Below are 22,619 nucleotides of genomic sequence, written 5' to 3' on the forward strand. Positions count from 1 at the left end.
GTATGCCTTTAAAAGATCATACATTTTTCACTGTTTGTCAGTTAATTCTTTGTAATTTGAACGTCTGCGATCTAACGAAAAATGACTCCATGTTCCATGAACGTTTCCAGAAGTATGACCAGTTACTTTTATTTCATGAATTCAGCCAATCAGACGCCAAGAAAAGGCATCTTCGGCTTCTGACTAGATAGTCTATACGCATTTAAAGAAAGTAAGTAAAGATGAGTTGCCACGCTTTGAGATTTCTGATTTCCATTGGCATTCATCATTATTTCAGGAGCATCCAACGACCGGATGTCTCAGTATTACCTAAAATAGTTTCCACTATGCCAAGGATCGTTTAGTGAGTTTGTAGCTGTCCTTAAAATATTTAGTATCTGTTCGGATGTTCTTGGGGAACTTCAGGTCTGTCAAAATATCTACGTGGCCTTCTTGCCTAGTCCGAAAGTTCTTGCAAATCGCTGTGCATATATATACAAATTTGTAGGTTGCACTTATCGTTAAAGGATTTAAAGTGAAGTGAAGTGAAGTGAAGTGAAGACTGGCCTGATTAAAAACTTTACATTTCGCAGTCGTTCTTTTTTTCCCGAAAATTTTAAGGGCCGTTTGCTTAAAATATGATTCTCAAACAAATTTTTTGCGAAAATTATAGAAATTATTAATTAATCTTCAAATTTTATGCTATTAATTTCCAATAGAACAGTTGACTCTTACTCAGCTCAGTAAAATTATGGTGTTCTCATCAATTTGGTTTCGAAATTCAATTCTACGCACTTTTCAGACTCGTTACATAATACTTTTCCAAAATATGGCTGAGAAATCTGTTCAGAAAAATGTCCAAAATTTTAGTGCGCTTCGGAAGTCTGAGTTCGAATATTCGAAAATTCTAACGTACCTTCCTTCCGAACAGAAAAAGCTCTGAAAGTTTTAAAATTGCACTCGCCTACGGCTCGTGCAATTTTGAGAACTTTAAAAGCATCATTGGTGCCCATAACTCTCGAAATGCACGAGCAAGTTCGTAGGATTTCCTAAATTTAAAACAGGATAAATAGTTGCCAAAAGCCATAATCACTCCGAAAAGGTACAATGTATGTGTATTAGCGGTTGCCAGGCATAAATGTCAAGAGAGGAAAAATGTGTTGGTCCATGTGCATACAGTAGTCTGCGTGACTTCAATAGTGTCAGCAGTAAAATAAAATCTCTTAGCTAAAATTAGGGGGTACGTTAGATACCTGAAAACGTACCTCCGAACTGCTGTAATACAGTGACTAAGGCAAGTGAGAAAACGATACTGACCGCGCAAGTGATAAATCCATTGACACTTAAATAAAGTTGTTATTATTATTATTATTAATATTATTATTATTATTATTATTATTATTATTATTATTATTCACTCACCTAGACACTTGTTATCTTTCAAACCGTTAGTCAGAGTCAAGAAATCGGCAGTCGTAATCTTGTAATTGTGGCACTATTTACCGCTCTATCGTTGCTATTTTGGCCATTTTCGGGACGTTTCCTACTCACGCAATTGACTAAAAAGACTAGAAACGTCAACACTTCAATTGCACTCTCCTTCATTGACGCTAAGTATATTGTCAATAGCGATGTTTATCGTGACGTCACCCATTGTTATTAATATGTCAACTAGAACCTAATTGGCTGTTGAAACAATGACTTCTTTTGTTTCGTGGTTGGCAAATGAATATCAAAAGAACTGTGACGTCATATTTGTAAACATGAAATATCGGTATTACATGTAGTTAATTAAGAACACCACAGGCAATTAAGCACTTTCTCGGCTTCTTTGACGTTGTAAATAAAAAAGTTAACAAATATTTCAAAATTTATCATTGATTTTAAGTTTTGCCGACATAAATGAGATACCCTTACTTATGAATCCTCTTTAAAATGTGAAGAGTGTACAGTGTTCTCATAATTCCTATTGGTTGCACTCCAATACAAATATGCTTGTATATTAAATATGCTCTTGAAATAGCCTATTACGCAAGGGCGTGTGAACACGTACACCTCGAAATTCTCGCGTTGCCAAGGAGAAACGATTTTTCTTTTAAAAAGTCGTGGTTCTAATGCCACTCAATATAGTGCCTAGGAGTAACAATGGACAATACTAGATTATTGCATTTGGAGGCAGGACATAGTTATAATAAGCAAATCCTATGCTAAGCAGATAAATGCTTTAAAAAATGTCAAATATCTACCAAGTAAGTTATTGGAAGCAGATTATGTATGCAGTTGGGTATGGGGAAAAATTTCAAGTGCAACGTTTCAGGAGATGGAATGCATACATATTAAGGAAGCCAGAATTATTAAGAAAGTACCAAGAAATGTGATCGAATGTGAGGCCTTCAGTATTGCAAAGTATAGCATATGTATATATTTAATAGTTATAGCGCGAAAGCGAGCGTGATATCGCGTTATACTTACCTAAAAAATTAGGCGATATCACGCAAGCTTGAGCGCTATAACTGTTTTATAATTCAACACATTGATAACAAATGAAAGATTTCGAACTTGTAACATTTGTGACGCGGCTCCCGTCGGTCATTTTCACATTTTCTTGCGAAATCTACATTCATCGCCGAATATACGTCATGTAGACCTAGTGATATCGAGAGCTTTATGACCATATTTGGGCAGTCTATCAATACGTTGAATTATAAACGTAAATTGGCTGTGGAAATGTTTAAGATAAAGGAGGGAGAACATAGATTGGGACAGAATTTCAGATTTATTGATTCAGAAAGGAAAGGAATAATGGTACAAAGAAATACTAAGAACAATGAGTGGACTAAAAATAGTCTTGATTATAGAGGACCAATTATATGGAACTGTCTAGATAAGCTGACCAGAAGTCTGGAAGTGAAAGACAATATTTTAAGAAAACTCTTAAAAGTAATAAAAAGACCTCAGAGAAAATCTCTTTTGTAAAAGGAACTGCCAGTTTTCTGACCTACATTGACAAATTAAGTATGTAGGTATACTTCGTCACGCGTTCCTTCCCCATGAACGTCTGCTGAAACCAAAAACCATTTCCGTTCGTGGATTACGGTCCAATGATTAGAGGCTGATTTCCAGCTTTGGATACACTCGTGGCGGACTTTAAAGATTTAGCACATGTTTCCGGACATATTTTGGCCGGATTGGACGATGGGGGTTTGTGTTTCAGGGGGCCTTATTCAAGGTCACTGAAAGCAAGGTCAGACAGTTTCAATGAATAGGCTCTCAGTTTCAAGCGGAATTCCGTGTCATTAACAATAACGAGTCTAACTGGCTCCTACGCTCGTTAACTCCTTACCACAATACTAGAAGTTGCTAATAGCACGTCAAGTGCTGCGAGGGTACGTGTGAAAAGGAAGAAATGAAAGTAATCCTGAACATTGATGCATTACGAATTCTTCCAACATTCCTACGTAGGTGATTATCACGTGATAATCACCTCATCGCGTGATAATCACCTCATGCGCAACCAAGCAGCGCAAAGAATTTTCAATAAGTAATTATACTAAACAAGAAATAACATGTGCCTATGAGGGCCCTTTGTGCGATAAACAAGTAATCACATGTGCGCTCAAGGGGGCAACTAAGGGCAACTAAGGATTGCTTTCACTTCCAGTTTCAAAACTTTCCAAATTTCGTGAAAATTTAGAAAATACGTGTAAAACTAATCCCTGACACATACACGTACTAATTCAGTTACCTACTCGATAGTAATCCATGAGTGGTGAATAAAGGCCATTCGCCCTTTCAACAACTAAACTTGGAAGGAAAATTCTTCCATGTGACACAAAGTGGTACTATGATCATTTTTTTTCCTTTAGATTTCAAAGCTATTTTAATAAAACGCTAAGCTTAAGTGACCCAAGTTTTAGGCGTTAATTTCAAAAAGACACTTGTTTATTTTAAAGTGTTACTATGACCAAGAAATCAATTCTTCTTTTTCTTTGGATTTCAAAACTATGTTAACTGAACACTAAGTGACCCAAGCTTTAAGCCTTCATTTCAAAACGACGGATGTTTAATTTAACTGAAAAATTTCTATTTAATGGTCCGTCATTACTAACTTTAAAATCTTGAGAGAACTGGATCTAGGAAAAAATGACGTCAAAGACTCATTAGCATAAGAATACAATGAGTGTGTGGGCGGCTGAACAGACTTTTAAACTGCCTTTTGCGTACTTAAAGCTAGTGAGTACATGACGTCACTTTTCCCTGGACCCAATCATCTGAGGTCTAATCGCTCAGTTTTGAACGTGAGTAATGACGGACCTTGAAATCCAAAACTTACCCTCAAAGTAAACAGCCTTTGTCGATCAGTTGTTAAGCTAAAAAAAAAAAAAGAAGTGATTGTTTGATCATTGTGGCACTTTTGCAGGAATTTTCCTATTTAATAGACCGTATTCATAAGTGGCGACCAAGAAATTAACTTTTGTCCTTGTGCTAATCATCCTAACTAGCCTCACTTTGAAGCAAAGATTTTCTTGAATTTTGTTCGCGCTAACCAGGCTAGTGAGGATGATTAGCATAAAAACATAAGAATAATTACTTAGCAGCCAATTATGAATACGGAGTTAACTGAATAGAGTGTAATGTGAAGTGCTAGATTTCAATCCCATATGAACCATGTGAGCGTTAGCCCTACTGATGGAAATGGGCCCACACAAGGACAGAGAAAAACTCTGACCAGGGTAGGAATTGAACCCACGACCTTCGGGGTTAGATCTCCGCCGCTCTACCGACTGAGCTACAAGGTCAGACGGGAGCAGGCCGTGGGAAGTGAAGATGTTAAAGTCACGGCAATGAACATGTACAAGTACAAGGAAAGGTTACGTTTATACAAACGTTGGCCGTGTAGCACTTATATTTTAAACAGAGTTAACTGAATAGAGTGTAATGTGAAGTGCTAGATTTCAATCCCATATGAACCATGTGAGCGTTAGCCCTGCTGATGGAAATGGGCCCACACAAGGACAGAGAAAACTCTGACCAGGGTGGGAATTGAACCCACGACCATACGGTCTATGGTCCCCCATTACTAACTTCAAAACCTTGAGAGAGCTGGATCGAGGAGAAAATGACGTCAAAGAATCAATAGTTTAAGAATGCAATACGTTTGTAAGCGATTGAATTAATATGAGTTTCGGGCTTTCAGGTTTTTTAACTCGCGTCTTGTTTACATAATAAACTGCGTTTACACGCTAAAATTTTAAGCTAAAAAGGAAGCGGTTTTTTGATCATAGTACCACTTAAATTAAATCGACGTCGCTAAAGTTTCGTTTACCACCGCTTCCAGAATTGTTAATTTCACACCGAAGATTTATAGCACCACTTTAAGGCTCACACTGCAATTAGGTTGACCGTGAGAATATTTGATGCTACTCTGGTAGACGACGGCTACGAGAAGCCCATGAAACAATAGCTGTTATTACAGTGGAGCCCACGTCTCAGCGGTGTTAGTTTCAGAAGGCGCGAAAACGAGGCTTTCGGGTTAAAACAAGAATTTCTTATCGAAGGACTGTGGATTTCTTGATTCTCAACTGTTTATTCGCTTTTTTCGACTAATTTGAGGTTTGCCTGACCTAACTTTATCGTGGAAAGTACGGCAAGGCACTGTATAGCATATGGTGTGTTACCCAAAGTAACAACCCCAAATGTGCAAAACTATCGATGGCTGCTTCCATTCAACAACTGTAGTTTCTCGTCTTCTGAGAAAAACGTAAATTCTGGAAAGGAAATTTTTTTTTTTTGCATTTCGCGCGCTAAATCTCGTACTCTTCCCTATTATATATCTGATTGAATGTTGACCCAAAAGCCTCGCTTCAGAGCGCTCTGAAACAATGCATGCAATGCATACTTAATTGACCGCTCCCCATAGGGGCTTTTCAGGGCCAATGAAACACAATCAACGAAACAGCAGAACACAACAACTACAACTGTTAAGAATCCCAACCGGCCGGAGGCAAACCAGTTGGCTATTTACAAGTGCAGCTGGGAAGTTGAACCAGGGACTACTAGGGAACAAATTCAGCGAGTGGTCAGAGCGGGTCTTGAACCCGGGATCTCCGGATCTCAAGGCAAGCGCCCTAACCACTGGGTCACACTGCCTCCAAACGAACAAAAAAAGCAAGGTGACACACAAGTTGAGCCCACGTTTCAGCGGTGTTCGTTTCAGAGTAAAAAAACAAAAAAGCATGGTGACGCACGCTAACACCAACCCGGTGTGAATAACACATCACGCATGCGCACAACGATTCTGCCCAGTCAATTAGCAGTCATGGACAGCTGTTTCGGCCTTGCTGGGATCATCAGTATGGCGTAGCTAACATAGCAGGCGGGTGTTTTTTAGGCACCCCTTCAAGTGGCAACTCCACATACAGGCACCCTTTAAGTGGCAGCTTACCACATGTCTTGTATGTGGAGCTGCCACTTAAAAAGGTGCGCATGCGCGATGTGTTGGCCACGCCGGGTTGGTGTTAGCGTGCGTCACCATGCTTGTGTGTTTTTTTTACTCTGCAACGAACACCGCTGAAACGTGGGCTCAACTGTAATAACAGCTATTGCTTTGTACACGCCGCACGGTCCCCCGCACGCGCATTTTAGATTTTAGTACATTTCTCGCCAATTCCCGTCCTGACAACGCCGTAAAATGACAAAATTTGAGCTTATGTGGAGAACGCGAACACCTGACAAATGTTAAATTTCCTCTCCAATCATCCACACCTTTCATACCAATTTTATTTCTGGAACGTTGGTGATCACTCTTCATGCCGAATGACTTGGAGTAATGACGTGATATGACATTTGTAGACAACATTCTCGTAGCCGTTGTCGTTCTCCTTTTGTAAGCTCTCTAATTGGCGTAAAAACTAACCTACCTTTAGTGCCAGGCAGATGCGATATTCACCTCTCTCCATGAACCAACTATTATCACTTCAGCTGTGAGATAAGTTTTAAAAAAAAGTTCCAGTTATCTCTCGCAAGTGAACCTGTGGAAAGGTTAAAGTCACATTTTCACCACCGAAAAAATGCTTTCAGCTCGGGTTTTTTGGGAAACTTTATATGAACGCAAGTGCATTTAGGGATTTGTGGGCACAAGTGACTTTTAGAAAGTTCTCAAAATTGCACGTTTCGTAGGCGAGTGCTATTTGAGAACGTTCAAAACACACTATACACGAGAAAGTTCACACTATTTCAATTTACTATATACTCAACAAAATTACTCCATCGCTGTGTTTCCACAGAAACCTTCGTATTGCACTCGAAAACCTATTTATGACCATTTATGCATTCACCATTGACCAATCAGAAACGACATATTCTTTTGTGTTTTTAATAATTGGACATATCGCAGGATCTCTGCTTTTTTGTTGTTGTTGTGCGAAAAATACGACAATTTGCGCGAGCAATGTGGCGTCTGTATGAGAACTTGAGGTCAAACAATGCTCTGAAGCATGAGACCTGCTCCGGCAAATTTGAAAGTTGGTGAGGAGTATTGACAACTTTAAGTATTTCTTTGTTTAAAGTAGCATGTAGCTGGCCGGCTAAAGGACACAATAGTGTTCTTCGATACATATACATATGTCTGAGAATATGTCTGAGAATTTTTCCTGTTTGTGTAAACTAAGTTCGAAAACGCTTTGAAAACGCTATTAATCACGTTGTACCTCATTTATACCCCTCAACTTTAAACAGATACAGATAAATGTTTGGAACTCTACATTATCTCCACCGCTCGTAGTTTGCGTAGATTTAAAATATCCCACAAATTAAATGTACTGAGAATCCTTAGACATTTATTTTATTCTACACGCCTGAAAAACGAGGCTTAACTTTCAGAGAGGCTGATCGTATCGTAAGTATTAAGCAGTTATTCCATCTTGTTCATCTTGCACAATATTGGCGAAGTATCCTAGAAGTAAAGGCCCATTTACACTATGGAGAAAACCGGGTTCGGACCCATAAAAGAGTGGCCCGGACCAACTTTTTTCTTACCGTCTCCATAGATAACAATTAGATCTGGCTCACTATTTCTGACGCAATGGAAACCATCATCTACAAAATAGAGCGACAGAACACATGTGTGAAGCCTCCAGAAACCACCGCGCGGTAAAACACGGCAGGCTCACATGCAAAAGATGGTCCCGATCCATTTCGCGAAAATATGGTACGGATAGTTTATGTTTCGCAAGAAACTGACCAAGACGATCCACTACCGAAGAATACTCGCAAATCGTATAACTGAATTTTTTCGATCTGAAATTAAAGTGCACAATATAATCTACTCAACTAAATCACTGAGAAATAAAACGAAACGCCAAAAAAAAGCGACGTGGGGATAACTAGTTTCGTTAGACGTTAGGATAACGCAATTTCTAATCTTGGGCATGCTGTGCTAGGATGAGCTTTAGCGGGTTTTCGTTTTTACTTTCGTCCGCTTTTAAAGCGCAATCTTGAATACGTCATACGTGCATGCGCATCTCCGTTTTGATACGTCATATGCGCAACTCCCACTCGCGCACCTCGTTATTGTTTGTATTGAGTTAATTTGCATCAACACGATGATTTATTGGCAAGAAACATTTCTTAGTAATAATCACTGATCTTTAAGACTGTTTCAATACATTCCAGATTTTCACAATTTAGTCTTTATGACGTCATGATCTTTACATTTTTAGCCACATTCCACCAGCGTTACATATTAATATCGATAGACGTTCTTTACATAAATGCATCGTCTTCGTGGCAGTCTCGACTCGTCCAGTGGTTGCAACCTCTAAAGTTCTTCCAACGAACGCACTTCATAATCAACGATTACTCCTACATTTAGCGATGAATGGTCAGGATTTTGATAATATAAGTATTCCGATATAGAAAAAAGGCATTACGATGCATATCGTATATCTCGATGGTCTCTCATTTAGTTACCAACCCCTCCCGACACGGATTAACTTCAGCAACCTTTTATCGTAAAAGCACCTAAAAGTATTTAAATGTCAAGAAGAGCACTAAATCGAGCTGTTAGTTTGTATTGACCACTGTCGAGCTAAATTTGATGATTCACAAGTCTCATGTATATAACTGTACTTTATTCTAAATAACCACAGCAATTCGCGGCTTAACTTTCTGTGAAAAAGAAGCTGAAGTGAACTCAGAAATGGTCAACAATGATGTCAGCCTCGATGACAACGTTACTCGATTCCCTTTTATTCTCTACAATCTTTCTGCGTTAAGTATTTTACTAATAACCACGTATCCTCTCAGGGGGCTATTTACGTTGCATCGTTTCTGAGGAAACGATGCGTAGTTATTTTGACCTCAACTTACCTTCTTAAATCAAACAGACCTCGCTTACTTTTGATTCAAAGCCTAACTAGCCAAGGGCAAAGTACTTCAATCCTGTCACACGAGTCATGATATTCGGCCCTTATTGAAACCATCTCAAGATGTACATGCTCGTATTTCAAAATTTGGTCCTATCAGAATGTTGGCTTAACTGCAGAATACCGTGCCACATCGAAGCCGTACCCCTGAAAAGGTTGGATTCGTGGTTAGACAGCCTATATTGAAAGTGTGGTTTTATCAACGGAGTTGATAATGTAAATTGGCCACCGTACAGAGATTCTAAAAGCTTTTCGAGCGTTAGCCCGTCGTCAGAGCGAATCGAGGGATTATGGGTTACGTGTAGTTTTTATAGTAGAGTAGGAGCTACGCTATTGGTGGTAACATGGCAACGTGAAAAATAGGAATATATTAGTTAAATGAAAAGAGATCCCGAGACTGGTAGAATCTATTCGCAACCTCCACTTATTTCATTCAAACGCGACAAAAACGTAGGCAACTTTTTAGTTAGAAGCGCGCTCAAAACTAACGAGCAACCCGGCACTTTCAAATGCGCGCGCTCACGATGCAAAACTTGTCTTTTCGTTGTTAACACTAGCAAGATATCGGGACCTAAGCGATCTGTTAAGATCACCGATCGATTCACATGTACCTCCGCAAATGTCATTTATTGCATAACCTGTACGTTATGCAATAAATTATACATTGGTGAGACAGGTAGACGACTAGGTGACCGATTCCGCGAACACCTTCGCGATGTTGAGAAGAATGACAAGGATGCATTTAAGCCAGTCGCTCGCCATTTCAATCTCCCTAACCACTCCAAAAAACACATGGCTATCTGCGGCCTTTCCCTACATCTAGGTACGACAGAAAGCCGCAAGAATCTGAAACAAAAATTCATCTTTCAAATCGGCACCCTTAATCCTCACGGTATTAACGAACGCTTTTCATTTAACTAATATATTCCTATTTTTCACGTTGCCATGTTAACACCAATAGCGTAGCTCCTACTCTACTATAAAACTACACGTAACCCATAATTCCTCAATTCGCTCTGACGAAGGGCTAACGCTCGAAACGTCAACTTCTAGAATCTCTGTACGGTGGCCAATTTACACTATCAACTCCGTTGATAAAACCAACTTTTTGTATACTACTTCCCCACCGACGCAGCACCACAGTTTCTATAGAAACTACGCCCTTCATTATATTGAAAGTGGATACGCGGATACGCAGTCGTTTTCCTGGTTCCCAGTTCTCCTTTCTGAAGCGCCAAACAAAAAAACAGCGAAGGAGATTGATGTACAGGTATTTCTCGTTCTTAAAGCACGATGCCCGAGCGAAACAGAATGATGTATATTAATTGAAGCGCAAAGATCGAGTGAAAAACAATGAAGTATCTTAAACTCCGAGCGCGATCAATCTCCTTGTTGATATGTATTTCTCGTTCTTTAAGCGCGATGATCGAGTCATTTTACAGTTCGGTTAACTACACTTTTCTTGAAATAGCACTCGATTCCTGGCGTCCCTGCAATGCATTTTCTGAACTGTTGAAAAATATGTGTGTTTGTCCATCCATCTATCTATCTACATAGTGTATCTAATAAACATTTATAAATAAAGAATGCGTCATACTTAACAATTATCGTGCGAAATCGCGCGGAATATTGCCTAATACTTAGCCGACGAGGCTGTAGGCCGAGTTGGCTAAAATTAGGCGATAGTCCGCAAGATTCAGCAGGATATTGCTTTATTATTCAATATATTGATGACAAAGCACAATTTTCTACGTTTATTGGAAAAAAAAAGCTGGAAAAACTACCATTTTGCTCCGAGACACAATATCGCAGGATATACTTTGAGTACGCACTACAAATATTGAATGCGCGCACTATGACCATATTTGAACATTAATTGTTACAATGTGTTGAATAATAAACAGATATGTACAAATATATATACATTTTATGTATATTTTTTGTACTTAATAATATACATATATCTTCATCTTTGTGGTTCATATTTTTTCAAATTGCCGCAAGATTTTTGGTAACGAGAATATATTCTTTTCGCAGAATATTGCAGATACAAACTACTATTTGCGATGGCCGAAATAAATTGATTGATCGCCATCATATTTTATTGCTTGCGAATCAAAGTGCACCTGGAACGAAATCCAAATTTAAATTTTGTTCCAGAAGAAAAATATAACTTCAACGTAAGACTTTCAGTGTGATTGTCACTTTTCATATACCGAATGCTAAAATTGTTCAAGAAAGATTAAACGTTTGCAACAAAGAACGGATCAAGGAATAATTTCGAATTTTCGTTAAAGCGGAAGTAATGCTAGCGCGCTTTCGGTTCCTCCTCAGATCTCAGTTCTCTTCCCGCCTTTCGGTAACAAGGCTCGAGCTAGTTACTACAATTACTAACCTTCCAACAAGAGTGGTTATCTTCGAACAAGAGTTAATTTCGAAAAGTGGACCAAGAATCTTTCGGTATGCTGATCACTGAATTACAAAAAGGGCTGACACACACCAAAAACATCAAGATGTCAGATGCTGTACTACGCTTGCCTTGATTGGCCAACTTAACAGCTGTTTTCCTACTGGAAAGCACTGGGCAATAGTCAACTCCCGATACCTCGAATCCTCTCTAACTCGAAACTCGCGCTAACTCGAACAAAAATTAATTTTGCCTCGATTTCCGTCATACATTTATGAAGATACAGGCACTGAAGTTAATTGTACCCCAAACCAACCTAAAACCTGAACTAGACTGGCACGTTTTGTTTAATGCAAAAAAGGACAAAGATTACAGGGCTGCTTCAAAATAAATTTACTGTTTTGGACCGTAGTTCACTGTTTGTTTTGATTGTCATGTACTGACAGGTGTAGTTCGGGTTATCGGATCTTATCGAGAGTATAAGTACACAGAGAATGAACTGAAGGGAAACGAAAATTGGTTCCAGTGAGCGGAAGGTTCCAGTTATCGAGGAGTACTCGAGTTACCCAGGGTAAAATTGCTGCTCAACTCCTTGCTCCCGATAACTCGAACATTTTTCAATTTCCCTTAAAGGTTCGAGTTATCAGGAGTCGACTGTAATGATTTTCGAAAAATTTAAGATAGCTCTGATTCAGCTCCTATGAATTTTATCAAAACTTTGCCGATAGTTTATTTTTGCGATAGAAGCAAGTAAAGACGAAATATAGGGTGTTTTGGAGAGCTTTCATGTTGCCATGGTATCCTATTACGTCACAATAGTGGGCGCATTTGGTGTTTCATACGGTACCCGCCTAGGCGGGTTACCCCACTTCCATGTAAGCAGGCCCTCAAAAGTCGTGAAACTGGTTCCAGCCACCTTTATATTCAGGATCTTAATGCGCGCCTCTATTACCTTCCTATTGTAGGTTCCTTTTGTGTGTAGCTGGCTATGAGGTACTTTAGGTTCAGCATGTGCTTTCCGGCTAGGTTCGATGGTCCGTTTCCTTGTATAACAACATACGTTCTGCTCATCTCGAGATACTCGGATTTCCTATTGCTGGTGCTTATTAATACCGGGATATTTTTTGCGCGGTTTAAAACTATGCAGAGAAAGCATAACTTAGCAAGTGCTCTTGGTATCCAAAAAGAAAATTAGGGTTAACCACGCATTTTTCACAGATGATCGAGCTTCAATTTGGAAAAGAACGCCATACATTGCTTTGTATTTTAAAGCTTTTTACAAATATTGCTGATTAATTATCTTCGAAAAACGCGTGGTTACCCCCAATTTTCTTTTCGGATTTCAATAACACCTGTTAAGATCTGCTTTTCCCGCATATTCAGTAAAACTCGCAAAAATACCTTTGAATTAGTAGGAACCGTCCTTAACTTATAAGAACTTCAGGAGGTTCGAAAGACAATGGGTTTCCAGTGGAAACTTTCGATCCTTTTAGGATTGCCACGTTTTGATAATTGTCTAATGCTATCCTTTGTTAATCTTAAGGGTGTCTGCGAGGCTCCAAATCTTACCACGTTGACGGTACATCACTGCCTAAATTAAGACACTCTTACTTTCAGCTCTTAGGAAATATCTTAAAAACTAGTTTGATGAGAACTATTAGAACGTGAATAAACGCAGATTTCAGATATTGCTCAACATTTCTAAGAAAATTTAATTCCGCTTTTGGTTTTTTAACACGGGTCACCCGTTTGGATACCTCAGCTAACGCGAGCAGCTCACGCCCACGCGCGCACGCTCAGCCGAAATTAAGTAAGGGTTTACTGCAGAAAGTGTACTACATTACTTGTCGATGTTTTTTAATACCCCGGTTTTTTTGCTGTTTAAAGCAGATTTTAGGTATAATTATTTCTACTAAGAAATTTAAATAGCTTAGTTTCGAGGCTCAGGTCAAGAATACTTGTTCAGGTTTCACGTTCCCTGTTAAACTTCCTCTTTAGTTGTGCTTTAATTAATAATAAAATTCTGCAGCATTCTTTGCCACATATATATTTTACCACGTAGTACCAAAATTAATCATATGGACATCACTATTATATTATAGGGAATAGAAAATAAAATGCTACAAGGTTCACTTCCTGCCACTTTGTAGACAACCTTTATCGAACCTATACTAGGGAATATCAAACGCTAAAAAGAAATAATAAGGTGTCTTACGGTCATCCAGTGTATCTTGTTTGGAAAAGGTGTTAAAACTGAGATTCCAGAAGCAGCAAGACCACAAATTATTGACTAATACTGTCTAATACTGCTGTAACGGTATTCGACGAGGATGCCACTGTTAGCATGTATTCTTTCACTTCCTTCTCACGACAAAAATCATTCATCACGAGGGACACTCCCTGCTTCTTAGCTATGACGGAACAATTAAAGTGCTTTCACTTTTTTGAGTCATGAGATATGGTTTTAACTTGGAACGATAAGTTTTCGGTTTCGTTGTTTGCACCGCTTAGTTGAAAAGCAAATGTTTTCTTTTGAAACAGAAAAGAAATAGGCGTTAAATGAACCTCTCGTTTTCATTAGGAGCCGGTCTGTTTTTAGACTGCAAAACAGTCGTTTTCTTCCATTTTCGGAAGGCGCGAAGCGCCGTAAGCGCGACCCTCGCGTGTGAAGCGCGCGAGCCTCACACGCCCGTAGGGCGTGTGAGTTTTTCGCGTCTCTTCCCATTCTCCCTCGCCGTTTCTACACTCGCTCCAGACCTTTCGTTTGAATATTATTTTACCGTCTCGCTTGCGTTCGCAAAAAATACGACTGTTTTGCAGTCTAGTCTGTTTTCAACTTAATATCTTTATATGGGATGCCTTCGGCAAGCCCACGTTTAAAAACGGCTTGAGTGTCATCGTAGTCAGTCATGGAAATTAGCCACGTGCTTATCACGAAGCTCTTGGGTGACAAGGACTGCACATACTACTGGAATCTATTACTATATAAAGAAGCTTACCATATTAAGCGTTTAACACCATTTCTGAACAATGGCTTAAAAGCCAGTAGAGAACTCCGCCTATTCTCCTGACAGTTTCGTTCCTTTGTTTTTCATTTTCACGTGATTATACTGTTGCACAATCTCGCAGTATTTAAATTCTGCTACTTGTATCCCGCCTTAGTCCGAAGATGATATAGATTTATATCGAAATATTACAAGCACATAACATCGTTTCCTTGCATTTGTTGTCTATCAAGTTTAGTCACAATGCAATTACTCGGTATAGCATTTATTCTTTACATACTACTTCCCTTTTTCGAATTACTACCTTCTCAGACTGAATTCGTCGAAGATAGTTTCCCGTATTTTAGTCCGGAGCAAAATTCTCAAAACTTTGATACCGCGAACGAAAGTGACAATAATTGAAAAAGTTTAAGCAATCGATCGGATTTCACCATTTCGGCGTTTTACTCTGTAGGCTCTCTGTAGTGAACATGAACCCAGATCAGGCCTTTTCGTCGCTATGGCGGTGTTAATTCTTCAAATCATGAACACACAGAAGCAGCAAATGGTTAGACTACTTTATTTAATCTCAAAAACGGAACCTTATTTTATCGGATTTCACAACTTGAAAATGCCATAAATCACATCTGTAACGGAAATGATCACGACGGTTCCGGTCGCGGCAGTATAATTTAAATGCAAACTGTTTAAGAAATGGTCTCGATAGCACAGGTGTTACTATTCATCTTTTAAACTGTGCAACATTTTTAGGCCAAAAGATTTTATTCCGGATTCTTCCAAACCGCGTATTGTGTACAAATTTACTTGTGGCTGTGGCTGTGGTGCTCGCTACGTTGGTGAAACGTAAATGAGCACCCTTTTCGGGATAAGACTTCTCATATTTTCAAGCATCTTAGTTTTTCTAAGAATTGTCCGAATAATTGTGATATCTCTTGTTTCAAAACTGTTGCTGTTGATAATGTTACCTCTTTCTATCAACTCAAAATCAAGGACGCTTTCGTGAAACCCGAACTCAACAAACAAACAAGTTGATCATATCAGTTCAGCATTACAATTTTAAACTTTTACAGTGGTGTCAGTTGTGTTTTCTATAATATGGTTGGTTGGTTGGTTTGAATTAATCTGCTTGTAACGAACATTTAATCAACAGAGAATCCTGGTCTTAATAGCACAAGTATTACTATTATTTTTTTAAAATGCAACCACACTTTTGAGTTAAGGGACATGTCCCCATGCTTTAAACATCATCATCAGCCAGAGTGAGGGTAACAGTGGTTGTATTTGCGTTCGACAGAGGAGAACGCAAACCTAAATTTGTGGGTATCCTCTGGTTTATAGGTGTTCTGCGCTGCTTTTGCGAAAAAAATTGAATTTCGTTTCGACACAAATTTGCCTCGCTTTCATTCCTAGCCTCGCTTCAGACGGGATCGACACTAGTCTACACAGTTTGACACGCACTTGCCTCACTTTCATGTAGGCAAATTTTGGTTTGGATTTTGAAAGCCTTATCCTCGTTAGTAAAATTACCTTTTAATATGCTCGTCAGAGTCTTTGGGAAGTGTATGCGACTCCTGGTCGGAATATTTCAAACAGCAATGCAGGGGTTTTGTACTCGAATGTTTCGTTTTCGATGAAGAAATTATTATGGTCATGCCGACGGGCTAAATCAAAGTATACACGAACTCATCAGTCAATTTACCGACGTTACATCGAACCAAATGAATAAAGCTTGTGGTCACAAATAACCGTTTCGAGTTACATAGCTCTGCGGTTATTGCGCAACAAGTTGAATCTACCGAGTAGCCCGGCAGTCATTGTGTCATTATCTTTAACAAAGTAATCATTATTCCAATGAGTTGTGTCGCTTAGTGGCCAAAGCGCTATTTCACTACAACTTTTAAAATTTCGGTCCCGAACAAGCAATCATTATGGCCATTCTCGTCACCAGAGCCTCAGATCTTATGTCTGCACATGACCCAAGGCTCTGGGAAATTCTATATGGAAAAAAATGCACCGTATGGTTCTTATAGCCAAAAATTGGCTGATTGAACCTTACGGCGCCAGCTCACTCCTCGTGCTAACATGAATGCACCAATCAGAAACGCTTTTCATTGCTCTTCACGAAGACCAATGAGAAGACACTTTGTTTCAGAGTTCCCCAGAGCTGTTCTCTCCCTCAGTCATGCGCAAAAGAGAAGAGCTCTGGGGTGGAGATTGTCACTGTGGCTCGATGTTTATTATTTGAAAGACACAAGAACTGCCCAGGCAAATGGAAGCAACACACTGGGTCAATTCATTAATTATGTATTCATGTTAGTCGTGAACACAAGCCATTTAAGAATTTGATACAATTTCTATGAAACGTGTTCAGTTGGGAGGTACCATGTCTTTGACTATTTTATTACCTAGCTTTCTGTTTCCTGATTCCTGGGTGAGAGTACAGTAGCATATTGCTGGCATAAGTCAAATATTTCTCAGTTCTCCCCGGAACACTCATTCACAGCATTATAAATTTTATGTTCTTTCCCTGTAGAATTATAGAGCAAGATATGAAAGTGAAGGTTATAGAGACAAGATACGTTGACAACCTCGTTCCCAGGGCTTTTTCCCTAAGAAAATGGGAAGGGCGGGAAAAGGCCCTGGCATCGGCCGGTCACATGACCCACTAAAACACCCAGAAATTGTGGGTGTAATAAATTAGCATGACTGTCTTTATATTCCGAGCAAAGCATACAAACCGGATTTCTGGGAAAAATCTTAGTTGGCGTCGCCTCCTTACTGGCCCCATTTTGAGTATGAAATTAAATTTCACAAAAATCGCATAAACATTACATTAATTATTGTAACATTGCAACCAGCCAATAAGAAAATAGAATCGACCGGCCGATGCCAGGGCCTTTTCCCGCCCTTTCCATTTTCTTAGGGAAAAAGCCCTGGGAACGAGGTTGATAAGTTGATTGCTGCTACTAACTACTCATTAACTTTTATTGTAATTTTTATTTCAATTTTATGTGTTCCAGGCCCGCAGTAATTCTCGGTTTTCACATGACGTCACGGCCGCCATGTTGGAGCCCCGACCAAATCCTTCGGAATTTAACTCTATTATTATGCAAAATGTTTCTTTTGTTTTCGTTGAAAAACATGGCTGTTGATCACGTGAGTGAAAACCAACAATTGGCGTAAGCTGTTGCGGTGTCCCTGGCTGTATTGTCCCATTTACATCTTTTGTTTTGTTTGTGTATATTTAATACTAAGTCGGCGAAGCTAATAAAATCAAAATAAAATTAAAAAATAGTGTTATCAGAGATTCTCTCCATGGATCACAAGGTAATACTCTAAAACTTTTGCACTTCCTGAGTGGCTAAAAATCATGTCGAACGCACTCTGTTAATCTGCGATTACTCCTAGTTTTAAATATAATATACATAAAATTTTGTGACTGTTATACTCACTATGCTGACTATGGCTGATGATGATGTTTGAAACATCGAAATATGTTCCTTATTCATTAAATTCAAAAGTGTGGTTGTATTTTAAAAATAATGGTGAACTGTTTAATATTCAAATATTTTATTTACTTAGTGTTATCAATATTAATGCTAAGTTAAAAATTATGCAGTCAATGAGTTTTTTTTATGAAATGAAACACAAATTGCGTAGCAGAAATTCAACAGTAAGAAAATGTACAAGAGGATATCAGTAAAATATAATTTGTGGCTACAATGAAAAACAAACCGCCGTAGGAGCAGAGAGGAAAGGGCAAAGATATGTCACGTTGAAAAACCAAAAACCGCGTAATGCACAGATGGTGCGCTTCTATTGGTCAAAGTACAACAATTTTTTTCGAAAATGAAAAACAAACCGCCCTCGATTTTCAGCTCTGCGCCTCACAACCAGAGCAAAAAGTAAAGAAGAGGTTTGAGCTAATGCAGCACCCGTAATGTCAACAACAACGTTAACTGGCATTTTTATTTACATTCCCTGCCTGTTGCTTGTTTTTAATCGGTGCATCCCACGTGAACGCCTACTTGGCGTCTTGTTTTTTTCTAACAGAGTAGGCACCAAAAACATCGAATTACTTTCGTTTGGTTTCTTTATGGAAAGAACAACCTCGTTTCCAGGGTGCTCTCTCTTCCTCCCTCAAGGGAGAAAGAGAGAGGACCCTGGGAACGAGGTTGTGCAAAGCAAGGTCTCCTTTGAACTGTGGTATTCGCAAGTTGACAAAGACGAATGTGCAAGACGAGGCCCGAAAAACGTACCAAGCGCTTTCATTTTTAATGATTACATCTCAAATACAGAAACTTAAATTATCACCTGGAAATCGTTGTTTTAAAGGGAAATAATCGCTTCCGTTAGTGTTCGTCTCTCTTTCCTTCTATTGTCTGCAAATTTAACTCTAAAATTCTCCGGGTGGGGGAGCACCCCTCTTTATTGGCTAATTTCTAGAATAGACACTGAACAGCCTCACTTGACCACGCCGTTTCCATTGCGCCTTCAAAAAAACGGAAATGTCGTGCTTCGAGAATTCGACTGGATAGAGGAAATAGTATTTCTGACAATAAAGCGAAGCGATATAGACGGAAATAGTTTTTGCCTGCACGGACAGGAGGATTGATGCTGAGCGAGAGAGATTACGAGAAGAGTGTCAGACATATATAGTAGTCATAGTAGTCCGCTATGATTTGAAAACCATTCTAGGTCAGCAACAATTCAGCTCCCAAGTTTAAGTTCGATTTAAGTGTGTATTGTTAGTTTCCATGATTGGTTATCGTAACTCAGCCCCAGGAGTTAGCGGCACCGCAGTTGGCTGGGGTATACGTTCCCTTTTTTTCCATAAAGTGTTTCTGGGTTTTCGAATCCGGCAGTGTCACACCAATCTACTGTGAATTGGTTTGTCTCTGGAGGCAAATGTCTGTATTATGAGAAATAGAGAGGATTCATCATTTATTTTAGCAGTGTTCTTACATAAACTAGGGTATGAGGTCTTTGGTGACCTATAGGTCCTATGAGTCTCATGTCTCATTGATAGTGCAGGCAGAATCACGACCCAGAGGCAAGTTAAAAGTTTCTACCAATGCAGATGAAGCGAACACTCGAGAAACCGCATATTCTAAATATAAATTACTTTCGTTTTGCCCAGAAGAAGAGTGTACATACAAATAGAGAGGACGAAAGCCCAAAGCGTAATTCATCAGGACTGATGATCTAGTTTCGTAACACTGGTTTCTAAAAAGGAGTTGAATTTTAGTTATTTAATATCGAAATCGAGTGCCTATAAAAAGAACATTATACTTGCATGCCAAGGTGTCCCGGCAACAGCTCAATGTAATATATCTTGCCTTTTTCGCCATAAAAGCATGTGACTTAAGGCCACTTTCGATCTAAAAATATCTTTTTCCTACTCAAACCAGTAATCCATGGGTTTCGGGGCGGACATTGAACGATCTCCGTCGAGATACAAAAGCGAAGAAATATTACGTAAAATGTCAGTCGCACTAACCAAAATTTTTGCTCAAGTAAAAGTGGTATTTACAGAATCGGGCACTATTTGCTGAAACATCCGAGAACAACTGATGTTGTCATCAGGCGTTCTCTCTTATATCAGTTGGTCCCAAGAAAAAGCGAGGAAGGACGTTAAAATAGACCTTACCAGATATTCCCTTTTTAATTAATAATCACCATAACAATCTTGTGAACGTTTAAGAATCTTGTTTGCACAACAAACAAAGTTTGGGCCAAGGTTTTATTGCTAGGTGATTCAGCAAAATATAACCATCTTCTATCTTCTACCCCCCCCCCCCCCCCCTCCTCAAGAACAATATTGCAATCCAATTTCTAGTCCCTCTCGCTCAAATGAAAAGTCCCGAAGCCGTAAAATGTGCATTTTTCCTATTTCATACACCACGGAATTGTTCTTTGAGGTTTGGGGGAACTCTACGCCTACGTTTTATTCAATACTCAATATTCTCTCCGTCGCCTCTTTTGTTCGTTCCCCATTATTTATGCATCTAATAAATGAAATGTGTGTCCTTTGAGTTATCGAGGGAAAATATTCAAATCACTTTTGATATTCTTGCATATTCGAGAAATGCAATTGGCGTCCATGAAACTAAATATGAAACTCTAAAAATTAATAAATAGACTTGTACTCAAATTTGCCTTCGTGTATCGTCAAATTGAGTCGAACAAAATGGTTTTATTTAAGCCAATAACTTACCTTAAATGATGTAAGACAAAGAAGAAAAGTGCACTGGAAACTCACCTAGAAGTGATGTTATTTTGAACTTGACTTTAAATATTGAATATTTAATTGGAAACCGGGTACTCGGTACCTGCAAGTTGGTAAACCAACCGTGTTCGCTCAGTTTGCTGAGCATCATTCTCGTCCCCAGAGTCCTCGTGCCAAGAACACGGACTCAGGCCAGTTCCAAAGCAGGAAGTCCGCAAATCATGGAATTCCGACTCGTCTACGCAGACTCGGAAATTGGGAACAACCGTGATTGCAGTCACAAAAAATGGACTTTCACTTCGCCTGCGCATAAATTGTCCCTGGCCAGAGTCCGTGTTCTTGGTGCTGTCGACCAAAAGAAAGGGGGGCTTTGGGGATGAGAATGGCTGAGCATGCCAATGGCAGACTACCGTGAGGGAGGTCCGGTCGGACGAACACTCAGGGTCTTAAAAGAAACTGAGGAGAAAGTGCTGTCTTTTTGATTACATCCGCCAATGCATGATTAGACTCTAAAATTTTCTCTGATAAGGACTATAAACCGTAGGTCCCGTCTCACAACCCTTGCTCATAAATTCCAGCGTGCGACGTTAAAGATCCCACACACACACTACTCGAAAAGAGCAGGGCACGACGTTCCCGGCGTTGCGGTCTGGTCGGATTGCATGAGGGCCACAAGTTAATTAGCCTTTGGCTATTCATAAAGTGTAACCCTCATAAAATAAAGACTTCAATTCATCACACGTATTCGATTAAGGGGCCGTAAAAGTGCCGCATACCACTATCGTAATACGAGTTTGGTTTAGTTTCGCTTGAGTTAACTTTTAAAATGTTTGCACAAGAATGGAGCTCAGTGTATCCATATAAGATTTTTCTGGTGCGTTAGTATGGCCAGCTACATCGACACTGATACTTTCATTTGCGGGTCACATCAGACGAGGCTAAACTCTATTTTTGTACGCATTCGGGCTTTTAGTTGGCTATGAATAACCCAAATTTACCTGCGACGCGCGTGCATCTTTGTTCTATTTATATCAGTAACCAAAAGTCCTTGGCGTACACTACAAACACCGAGACTTGCACTGACATGTCTCAATAGCACTAAGATGGTGACACTGGCAGTGACACCACTACCACACTGAGACAATCACCCTCACTGTCACTATCTGCTACCAACACTGATTTCGACTGTTGCAATGGAACCGACACTGGAACACTTTCGCCGACATTAGTGCCTCTGTCATTTACATGACAACTGTTTCCCTTGACCTGTCCCTGGACATTGAAACCAATAAGTGAATCCATATACACAACTGCATATCTCAGCGTCCGATCGTTCAGAAGTTTGAAATCAGTGGATAGTTGTGACTTCGAAACGAGAACAAGGCCAATATGATGGCCAGCGGCTTCACTTATGAAAAACACTAAATGAGAATTACCTTAAACCTAACGGTAACTGTCGCTTTTAAGGACGGTGTCGTTCTTTTCCAAATTGAAGCTTAATTATCCCTGAGAAATGCATAGTTACCCCTAATTTTCATTTTGGATACCAAGAGCACTTGCTAAGTTCTGCTTTC

At 39.4% G+C, this 22,619-nt stretch overlaps 1 protein-coding gene across 6 annotated transcripts in view; it reads right to left on the reverse strand.

Annotated features, from left to right (window-relative positions):
* The window catches only part of LOC137988839 (uncharacterized), a 147,950-nt gene that overhangs the window by 66,064 nt on the left and 59,267 nt on the right, over nt 1-22,619 (reverse strand). For 2 of the 6 annotated variants that reach the window (XM_068834796.1, XM_068834799.1), the window contains exons 4-5: nt 6,900-7,010; nt 4,313-4,349 (exon numbers count right to left, since the gene is read on the reverse strand). The gene's annotated coding sequence lies outside the window, so the exon portion shown is untranslated. Of the gene's footprint in view, nt 1-1,401; nt 1,546-4,312; nt 4,350-6,899; nt 7,011-11,799; nt 11,912-21,033; nt 21,061-22,619 lie in introns of those variants that run through there. The other 4 variants (XM_068834803.1, XM_068834802.1, XM_068834798.1 and 1 more) reach the window with 4 other exon arrangements.

Source organism: Montipora foliosa, unplaced genomic scaffold, assembly GCF_036669935.1.
Source record: "Montipora foliosa isolate CH-2021 unplaced genomic scaffold, ASM3666993v2 scaffold_431, whole genome shotgun sequence".
Classification (NCBI taxonomy): Eukaryota; Metazoa; Cnidaria; class Anthozoa; order Scleractinia; family Acroporidae; genus Montipora; species Montipora foliosa.